Consider the following 9,223-nt stretch of genomic DNA (forward strand, 5'->3'; position numbering starts at 1 on the left):
TTGCAGTGAACCCGTTGCCGTTGAGCGCTCATGTGCAGGGTTTCTCCCATAACTGAATACAAGGCTGGTAATCGCTCTGCATAGTGGTGGAGCTCAGCTGCACCCTTCCGGTGGCGTTAGGTTAAAGACCTATTGACAAACAATTAATGGAGGGAAATGGGGCTGTTCAGGAAAGAGCAATCAGTGATGATGAGACTGGAATTACTGACTGGTGGGGGAAAAACTCAGCAAATTAATCAGGGCCGGGGCGGGTAATGGGAGACCATCGTTCTCTCTATGAATGCAGGAGGTAGGTAAATGCCGAGAGAGGAGGCCACCATTAGCTTGGTAAAAGGGGGCGTGTTGAAGGGAAATGGGATGAAATTTAGAAACAAAAAAAATTAGGATTGGTCCCAGGAATCTTGAAAGCCAAAAGTGACCCTGCATGATGAAGGCCCCAAACCTCCCCGAAGGAGTCTTTAAAATGAGACAAAACACTAGGAAAAGTCCTAGGGCCATCACCTTGCAATGCGGGGGAGAGAAAACAGGGTGGGCTTGCACGCTCAGCCACGGCGCTCTGAACCGTGCCCCAGGGGGAGAGTTTACAGGCAAGGGTGAGAAAGGGTAAAGCCAAAGAGGGCTGCGAGAGACAAGGCGGCTTCTCCACAAATGCCAGGAGACTGTAATACATGATTGCTGACCTGGAGGTTGATGTTTTCACAGTGCCGGTGTAGCAACTTGGCAGCAAACGAAGTGACCGATGGGCAAGTCAAATGTCTGCTTAATCTATGTAGCCTTTAAGGGCCTTTCTTTGGCAATAGCTGAGCAGTGCATATCAGCGGGCAGAGTTGGTGGAAGACACGAATGTCATAAATGAGAGGAAGACTGATACATGGGTGAGGAAGACTATGGAGCTGAAACCTGCTCTGCCTGTTTCTCGTTGACTTGGACAGCCCACAGAAACTACACACAAGTCAAGTATTTTAACTGCTGCTGTGTAGTGAGCGTAGGCAGGCCAGAGCCCATCTACAGATGCATCCCGCACAGGTGCTGCTGTCACCGGCACGACTTCCCATTCGCTCATTTTTCATTCTCTCTCCTCTCCCGACCCCTTCTCAGGAGACCGGCTCCGGGTTAGGGTTAGTGCTCCCGGGAGGCAGGCTGAAGGGCAGAGTATAACAGGTCTGCGAGCCCACCCTTTCCTCAGTGGTTTTGGGTCATGCGGTATGACGTTTAGCCCCATCCTTGAAGTGCCCAGGTAGGTCGTGGCTCAGACAATGAATGTGGGCTCTTTGCTCACCGGACCCTACAGACCTTTAGTGGGTTCCCGAGAAGCAGCTGATGGGAAAGATGATTTACTAAGGTTGGCAGAAAGGAGAGGTTGGCTGAACGAGGATCGTTTAGTCTGGACAAGAGAAGAGTGAGGGGGAGACTGATGAAAAGTCATCAAATCCCTGAAGGGCAGTTATAGAGAGGTGGAGAGACTTTTCTTTGTGGCCTTAGGATATAGGACTAGGAACAAGGGCTTCAACAGAGGACATTTAGATTGGAGATTAAAAGGACTTTACCAGCTCTGCGGGTGGTCAAGCGTTGGGACAGGCTGCCTAGGAAAGCTGCGGCATCTCCATCCCTGAACGGTTAACGAGGAGGTTGGACGGACGCTCGGCTGGGCTGGTTTAGTCAGGGCCGATCCTGCCTCGAAGCCTGGGGCTGGACTAGATCAGTGGGGCCAACCTTGCTGGCAGGTGTGCTGCAGATCAGCCCTGTACCCTCCCTGAGTGCCACCCCAGGCCCTTTCTCTTGTCTGATCTGCTGCTCAGCTTTCTGCTCCCTGTCCTGTGCTTCCTCCCCAAGCTGCTGCTTTCCTTTCTGTTTCCGGTCTCACCTGCCACTGTGCTGCCTGGGCCCTCCACACACAAAGTGTTTGCCACACACAAAGTGCCACTTTTGGCACTTGCGTTGCAGGTTGGCCACCCCTGGACTAGATGATCCGAGGTCCCTTGCAGCCTTGCGCTCCTATGATCCTATGCTGGGGGTATAATGGGCGAGTAGGTGGCCCCTAATAGTCTGGCATACCGAACTTGACCCCTAGCGAGAGGCCAAGAGAGGGAACAAAGTTAACAGTGTCCCATGGAGCCCCTCAAACCTGGGACCCTCCTACATCCTCTCCTTATGGGAGACACCGAGGTATTTGAGTGGCTGCTTCAGCGTGGAGGCTTGCTCCTTCACTGCGGGCCTCTCTGCTTTTTCCTGCAGTCCCACGTGTGGATGACAGGTCGTGTGACCGGCTCTGCAACCCCAGGTGTGCACCACCGGCAATCAGCCAAGAGCTCCAAAAAATTGGGGGGTGTCACCGAATTGTGGGACTGGAAGTGACCCCCTGGGTCGTTCAGCCCTACGCTCAGCACAGAGTCAGGATTCACGGCTCCTCTTTCATTTGGGGTCAAAGGAAATGTATCCTTTGCGGTGGGGAATTTTTTGTTTGACATTTTTTTAATGCATCTGGCTAAACTGATTCCCAAAAGTGCCTAAATCAAGCGGATGCATTTGGCAGCCGTGTAGGTCTGAGACAAAAAAAAAAATGCAAAACTTGAGGACTCTTGCTTCAGAGATGATACCTTTTTTAAGACCCACTAAGACATTACAAACAAATTATCTTTTTCTGCCCGAAACTTTGCAGAAAAAGATTTTTTTTTTTTTTTTGCAATTTCTTAGTTGGCCTAATAAAAGGTATCATCTCTGAACCAAGAGTCCTCGAGTTTTGCATGTCTTTAAATCAAGCTGAAACAGTTTACAGTGAAAATAAGACACTTCAGCATCAGACTTTTTTTTCCCTTTGCTTGTGTGATTTTTTTTCCCCCCCAAATGGGAGCGTATTGCTGAGTGCGGGCAAGATTCACAGGTTGCTTCGGCCATCCAGGGCCCATGTTTTGCCGCATGCTAAAGGTTTTGCCTTGCTCCGCCAAGGCTTGCCCTCTTCCTACACAGCAGCCCCCTTAGCTCGGGCTTGACACCCAGTCATGTCATCCTGCACCCCTGTGTCCCAGCTTAGCTCAGGCTATTGCCCCTGTAAGAGCCAGGAGAGGCTGAGCATCCCCCTTCTAGGCGGCCTCTCGTTCAGCCGGTTAGTTGCTAGCAGCAGGTGTGCTCCGCGCTTGGCGCTCTGCAGCTCACGGCTTGGTCTCCATGTTGTGCCGTCCGTCCACCCTTATGCAAACCTCTGCCTCCCCATAGGGATGATCCCCTTGCCCCCCAACTTCACCTGCTTTCCCCATGACTTGGCCTCCCAGAGCCCTCTACTGGCTAGATGATGAACTGGAGGCCTGCTCTTCCCAGAGTAATTTGGGGCTCAATCCTTTTCCTGCATATCCATTGTGTGTGCGCGCATGTGTGCGTGCATGTGTGTGTATGTGTATGTGTGTGCTCCCAGTAGTGCTTCATCTGCTCACCACGAAGGGCAGAGCTGTGCACGTCTCTTTGGGCAGCCGAGCGCCGTAGTGTGTATGTGTCCCGCTGTGAGGTTTTGCAATGCAACCCAAGTGCTTGCGGCAGCATCACAACACTGCCCATAGGGGTGGGGGCAGCTGCCAGTGATTTGCTGGGTGGGAGAGGGTGAAAACTAGCACGGTCGATGGCTCGATGAGTGCAGTTCTGCTATCGCAGATACAGCAAAACCAACCAGGCTGAGCACTGGGGAAGTTGGCGGACGTGGGGGTGACGGTTCTCCGGCCTCAGACCAGTGTGGAGAAGTATTCCTTACACAGACTGTAGCTTTGGCTATTGCAGACAGTGCACTATTGAGCCATAATATCCCAGTGTCTCACACTGACCTCGCCTGCCTGGAAGTTGCTGGCACTTCTCTCTCTCTGCTGATTTCCTCCCTCAGCCCTGCAGCTGCCGAACAAGAGCGGACAGCCCAGATTTCTCCTCCCCTTTCTCTTCTTTCATTCTCTCAGCTTGTTTGACTTGTGACACTGAGCTTCCTCTGGAAGCCGAGGTATGGGAACGGGCCCAGCAGCAGTCCGCATCCTTTTTGCATGCTTAAATAAGGCACAGGACGTTACACAGGAGTCTCCCGTTACCTTCTGATCGCCTTCCCATGACTGCCCCAGAAAGCCACGGCATCACACCCCAGCCACCTGACTCCCTCGTGCAACTGAAGGCAAACTTGGTGGGAAGGAGAGTCAGGTGATGCTCAGATGTCTCTTCAGACCTCCAGGGCAGTGAGAGGGAGGAGGGCAGTGAACGTTTGACGTGCCAGGGAGGTTGATGAGCAAGGATTCCCCCGGAGCAGACCCAGCGGGTACCCATGGAGGTGGCTGTCATTGCAGGAGGGGGTCTCAAAGGAGTGGATGTCTGAGTCCAGAGCCTCTTCCTGAATGGCCTGTGGGGAGGTTGTGGTGTGGGCTGTCTGTTCAGACGCGTAGCACAAAGCCAGGCAGTGCATCTCCTTGGGGCAGCCGAGAGCCATAGCGCATGCTTGCATTGCACACGTGTTCCTCTGCGTGCTTTTGCAATGCAACACGAGTGCTTGCAGCAGCATCACAACTCTGCCTGTGGGGATGGGGGCAGCAGGGCATGGCAGGAGTTTCTTGGCAGACAATCTGTGCAGCAGAGCAAGCAGCTTCAAGGAGAATCTCCTTTTCCATTTTTGAATGAAGTTCCTCGTTCGGTGCTAAAAGACCAGGACCCTTCCCGTGAGTCTTAACCACTATTGTCTGACAAGGTCAAAAGTCAGTTCTTTCCTAATCTAAAAAAAAATTTAAAATGATACAACAGGGGTTCAGGGCCACTCTCCAGAGCTCAATCTGGATGTGCGTGTTTTATTCCTCTAATTTACATTGCATTTGGCCGTGGTGTTATTTAGTTCCCTCCTGAACAGCTGTGGAGCATGGCTGTGGTCTGTGAAAAACAGCTGTGGTTTCACCCCAGAGGTGGCTGCATTGCAGCAGCTGGCAAAGTTGAGCTGGTTGGAAGTGAAAGGATCTGGTAAAATGTACAACACTGATGAATATATTCATAGGACTAGAGGGATTACCTGGCTTTTTCTGATGACATGGGGGTATGGGAAATCAGCTGTACAAAACCAGCAAATATTGAAGAATATGCCCAAGAGAAGGTAGCTATGCCGTCTGATGAGGTCTGAAGAGCTAATTGGGGATGCACAAAGTGATCCAGAGAGCTTTCTAAGATGAGTAAAGAGGGCTGGGGCAGCAGACAGGATAACTAGGAGCCCATAAAGAGTCCAGTATAATATGACCTTGAACAAAGCAAACAATTTTGAGGTTTTCAAGATGTGAATTGGGATTTTTCAAATGGACTCACTGCTTCCCGTTCAGCAGCAATTGCCAGGACATTTGCATCATACAACGTTGCTCTGAGCAGAAGAAAAACTGACAAATTGTGGCACAAACCAGAAAATGATTTAAACTCCTCCCCATTCACTGTCACCTGTGAGTGTCATCAAAGCCCCATTTAACACTTCTTTCTAAGGAGGCTGTTCAGAAAGCTTGCCTTACTTTTGAGCTCTCATCCACTCCATGGGCTGCCTAGAGACTCCAGCCCCATGCAGCTCGCTGCAGCTTAGCATTTGTTGCATCTTGGATTCACTTTCCAGTTCACACGCGTGGGCTTTTCAAGCCCATTAGCATTCATTTTCCAAGGAGGATTTTTTGACAGGCAGCAGCAAACGATTTAATTAAAATCCAAATATTTTACATCTGCTGCATCCCCTCCATTGAGTCATTTTACTACAACAGCCCCCTGACTACTTCCCCACCCCAAATATTTCTGTCTGCTGAAAGCATATCCAGCAACCTGTCAATCCGATTCTGGCCTCCCAGCAATTTTACACTGGGGTTAGCCCTTGACGTTAGCAAAATTCCTCCTTGTTCACACCAGTGTAAGTCGGATCTGAAGTAGGCCCTCAGTACTGTATTCTTCTCTCTTAATATTTGGCATTTTGTTTTCTTCAGAAATTAAATTTACAGGTCAGTCACTGGCAGGATTTCCATATTCTCTCACATACCATGTGCCTCCAAGTCACTCATGCACATGCATATGCACACACACATACATATGCTCATGCACACGCCCATGCACCTGCACCTGCACATGCACCTGCACCTGCTTATGCACACGCACACGCACATGCACATGCACCTGCACCTGCACACACACCTGCTTATGCACATGCACACACACACACATGCACATGCACCTTCTTTTGGGAAGGCAAAATGAACAAAGAAGACTTTTTCGAGAATCATGGCTGTGTTTTGCCGACAGAAACAGAGCATGCTCTGCAGCATCAGCAAAAGCTGCCGTGTTCACTCTTTCACAGCTTCTGCCAAGTTGGCATCAGCTTTTGTATGCTCAGTCAACAGCTGCTGCCAATTCAGCAGCGCCTCTGAGGGGGTTAACACCACAGCTCTGACCCTGAGCAGTGAAGTCCTCCCCTCCCTGTCCTGGGCCAGCAGGGAGAGAGACGGCGGACACTGGACAACCATTCCAGGTCTCCATGTTTCCTTCAGTCCAGTGCAGGAACTCAGCTTCCCCTCTTAAGATCTGGACTCCAATTTTGGAGGGCTGATTTGTGGGGATAGGGTGCATAGGTATGTCAGTCAATGAAGTACCTTCCTCCGTCTTTTGCAAGCCAGTGCAGTGTTTTCCCCTCTCTTCTCTCCCAAGACCTTGGTGGTATGTGAATTTTCAAAGAGCGCTGTCAGCAGGTCAAGCAGCTATTAGGAATGATGGAAAACGAATGCCCTGAGATGTACATAACTCTGCTAGGTGGATTTATGAAGGTTAACGATAACCTCTTGCTTTCCTTGTATGATCAATGACTTGCAATGGATCTTCTTTGCCTGCCTCCTTCTCGTGGAGGGCACAATTCGAAGCAGGACTCCGGCGTCTCTGCTTTTGCAGTCACCAGGAAGTCTTGTCCTCTCCCCCTGCCCCTTTCTCCATTAACTTCTCTCTGGGACGTATTTGCAAAAGCCCTTCTTATGTCCTCTGACCTTAGCTCTCTTTGCTTCTCCTTTGCTCGCTTTAACTGACTCAGGATGAATTTGCTTGATGGCCTCCGCCTATCCCCAGATCTTTGAGCAGCCTCCGGAGAGTCCCGATCTGCTGATTCTTATTCCCAGCACTGAACTGGAGTCAGCTGCACCTTGAGGAGAGATAGGGGTGTTTGGGATGGCGCAGACTTCTCCCACGCTCGGGGGCAAAGGTGTTATCTCTTGCTCCCCTTGCATCTCCGCCGGTAGCTTTTACTTAATCCCTCCCCTTGCTGTGTCCCACTTGCTTCCTGCATCCTGGGAGCCCAGTCCTGGTTCTTCTGACTAAGCGACTGCCAGCTCCTCTATTGGTCTCAAGAGCAGAATTGGGTTTCCAAAGAGCCACAGACTAGATGACACCACAGGGCCAAATCCTGTCCTGAGACAGATGGAAGCACTGGTGGGGGGAGCTGAGTGGAGAAAAGTGGGAGCTTAATGCACTCCTGAAGCGGCAGGACATGGGTCTTGCAGCTCTCAGGAGCTGGCTAAGGAGCAGAGCCTGCTGCCTGGGGGGCACAAGCCCCCGGTCCTTACATTGGCATGTGTAGTGTGCACTGACCCCATCGGACTGTTTCTGCCCCTGCCCGAGGGACATTATCCTCTGCGCCAAAGACCCGGCAGCCCCACTCAGGCGATGCGACCCTAATGCACTGTGACAGCTTGGGGTCCATCTGGGCTTGATGCCCTTGCAGTCCGGATGTAGGGGCCAGAGCATGTCCCCGATTGCCAGGCTGGATGTACCAGATGGGGACAGGCGTCAGCCGGGAGCATTGCCACTTCGTGAATACACAGACGTTGCATGGGTAAAGTGCCCCTGTGATAAAGGACCTTCAAGCTGCATGAACCCGAGTGTTGGGGCCACGGTGTGATGGGGATTAGCCAATATATCCGCAGTGAATACGTTGGCCGTGGCTATTCTGCTTGCCACATCGGATGTTTGCATTGTAGCCAAATTGAATTGCAAAGTGTGTGTGCACTTTGATCTGGGGCTTTTTTGCTTCTCCAGCACTGAACGGGGAACTGATTTTGCCTCTTGCTTTGAAAGCAGCTAACACATCTGGGAGTGATTGTGGCAGCATCTTTCCTAAGCATTGCATTGTATGGAATAGGCTGACTACCTTCCCGGTACAGACCCCACATTTACTCACTCAGGCATTTCTGTGACCTCATTCCTCTCTTATTTTCTTATGGCAGAGTAGACACAGGGATATTAAGCAGTAAGGAAAGGCCAGGGAGACTGGGAGACAGAGACTGGATGCTGAATTACCAGTAGGCGACCTGAGCTTGCAGCTGTTTGGAAGGTGGGCAGTCGCTGGGCGGTCTTCCTGCTATGCACACCTCCAGGTATATTTTTATAGAGGAAGAGGAGTGAGACCATCACTGGTAGAAAATGACCAAAACAGCCAGTCACAAGAGCTCTGTGGCCTCAAGAGGTTTGTACACAGCTGGAGACATATCCTCCAAACACTCTGTAGAGATACCGCCATGAGGTCGGTTTTGGCCCAGGTGGTTTTACTTACTTGGCAGGGGAGCCGCTCTTCTTCTCAGCCTTGAATGACTCGGGATAGTTAAAAGGTGAGGACCTGTCCCTTGCACTGTGGGCAGGCTGACTCCCGTGAGAGTCTACAAATGCCTCCAAATGCGAGGATCTTGGCTACATGATGTGTGGGGATGGGGGATTGCTTTAGTGCTTTCCCTCTAGCTTGCTCTTTCAGCCTTTTGGCTAAGTGCAAGCAAGACCAGAGGGCATCTGAATACCAAGGTCTCCGGGTTTGGGGTTTGCATGTAGGATGCCTGCCTTGGATTTGGGAGTATCTGATGCCCCAGGCCGGAGTCTGGGAGGAAGTATACTTGCCGGTGGTAGCGCCGCACAGCCTGGTACAATTGAGCTGTGCTCAGGATGGCAGCGCTGCGGTATTATTTCCAAATCTATAAACGTTGCTTTTTTCTCCTCCATCACGACAAAGATAATCCTTTGCCTCTAAGCACCTTTCATGCAGCATGTTGACAGGCGCCATGCCCCATCACCACTCCCCCTGGCCCTCCACGAGATCACTTCATTGCCAGATTTCCGGCTTTTGCCCACGCGAACGGATATAGGGGTGGAGTGAGCTCAAGAGCCAGGACTCCTGGAAGTGCCAGGGATGGTGCATAATCCCGATCAGGAAGGTATCACTTTCAGTGAA

General features: G+C 51.2%; 1 pseudogene; it reads left to right on the top strand.

Annotated features, from left to right (window-relative positions):
• The first annotated feature begins 8,549 nt into the window (after positions 1–8,549).
• Positions 8,550–8,737, top strand: LOC112551601 (annotated as a pseudogene).
• The last annotated feature ends 486 nt before the right edge of the window (positions 8,738–9,223 follow it).

Source organism: Alligator sinensis, unplaced genomic scaffold (assembly GCF_000455745.1).
Source record: "Alligator sinensis unplaced genomic scaffold, ASM45574v1 scaffold268_1, whole genome shotgun sequence".
Classification (NCBI taxonomy): Eukaryota; Metazoa; Chordata; order Crocodylia; family Alligatoridae; genus Alligator; species Alligator sinensis.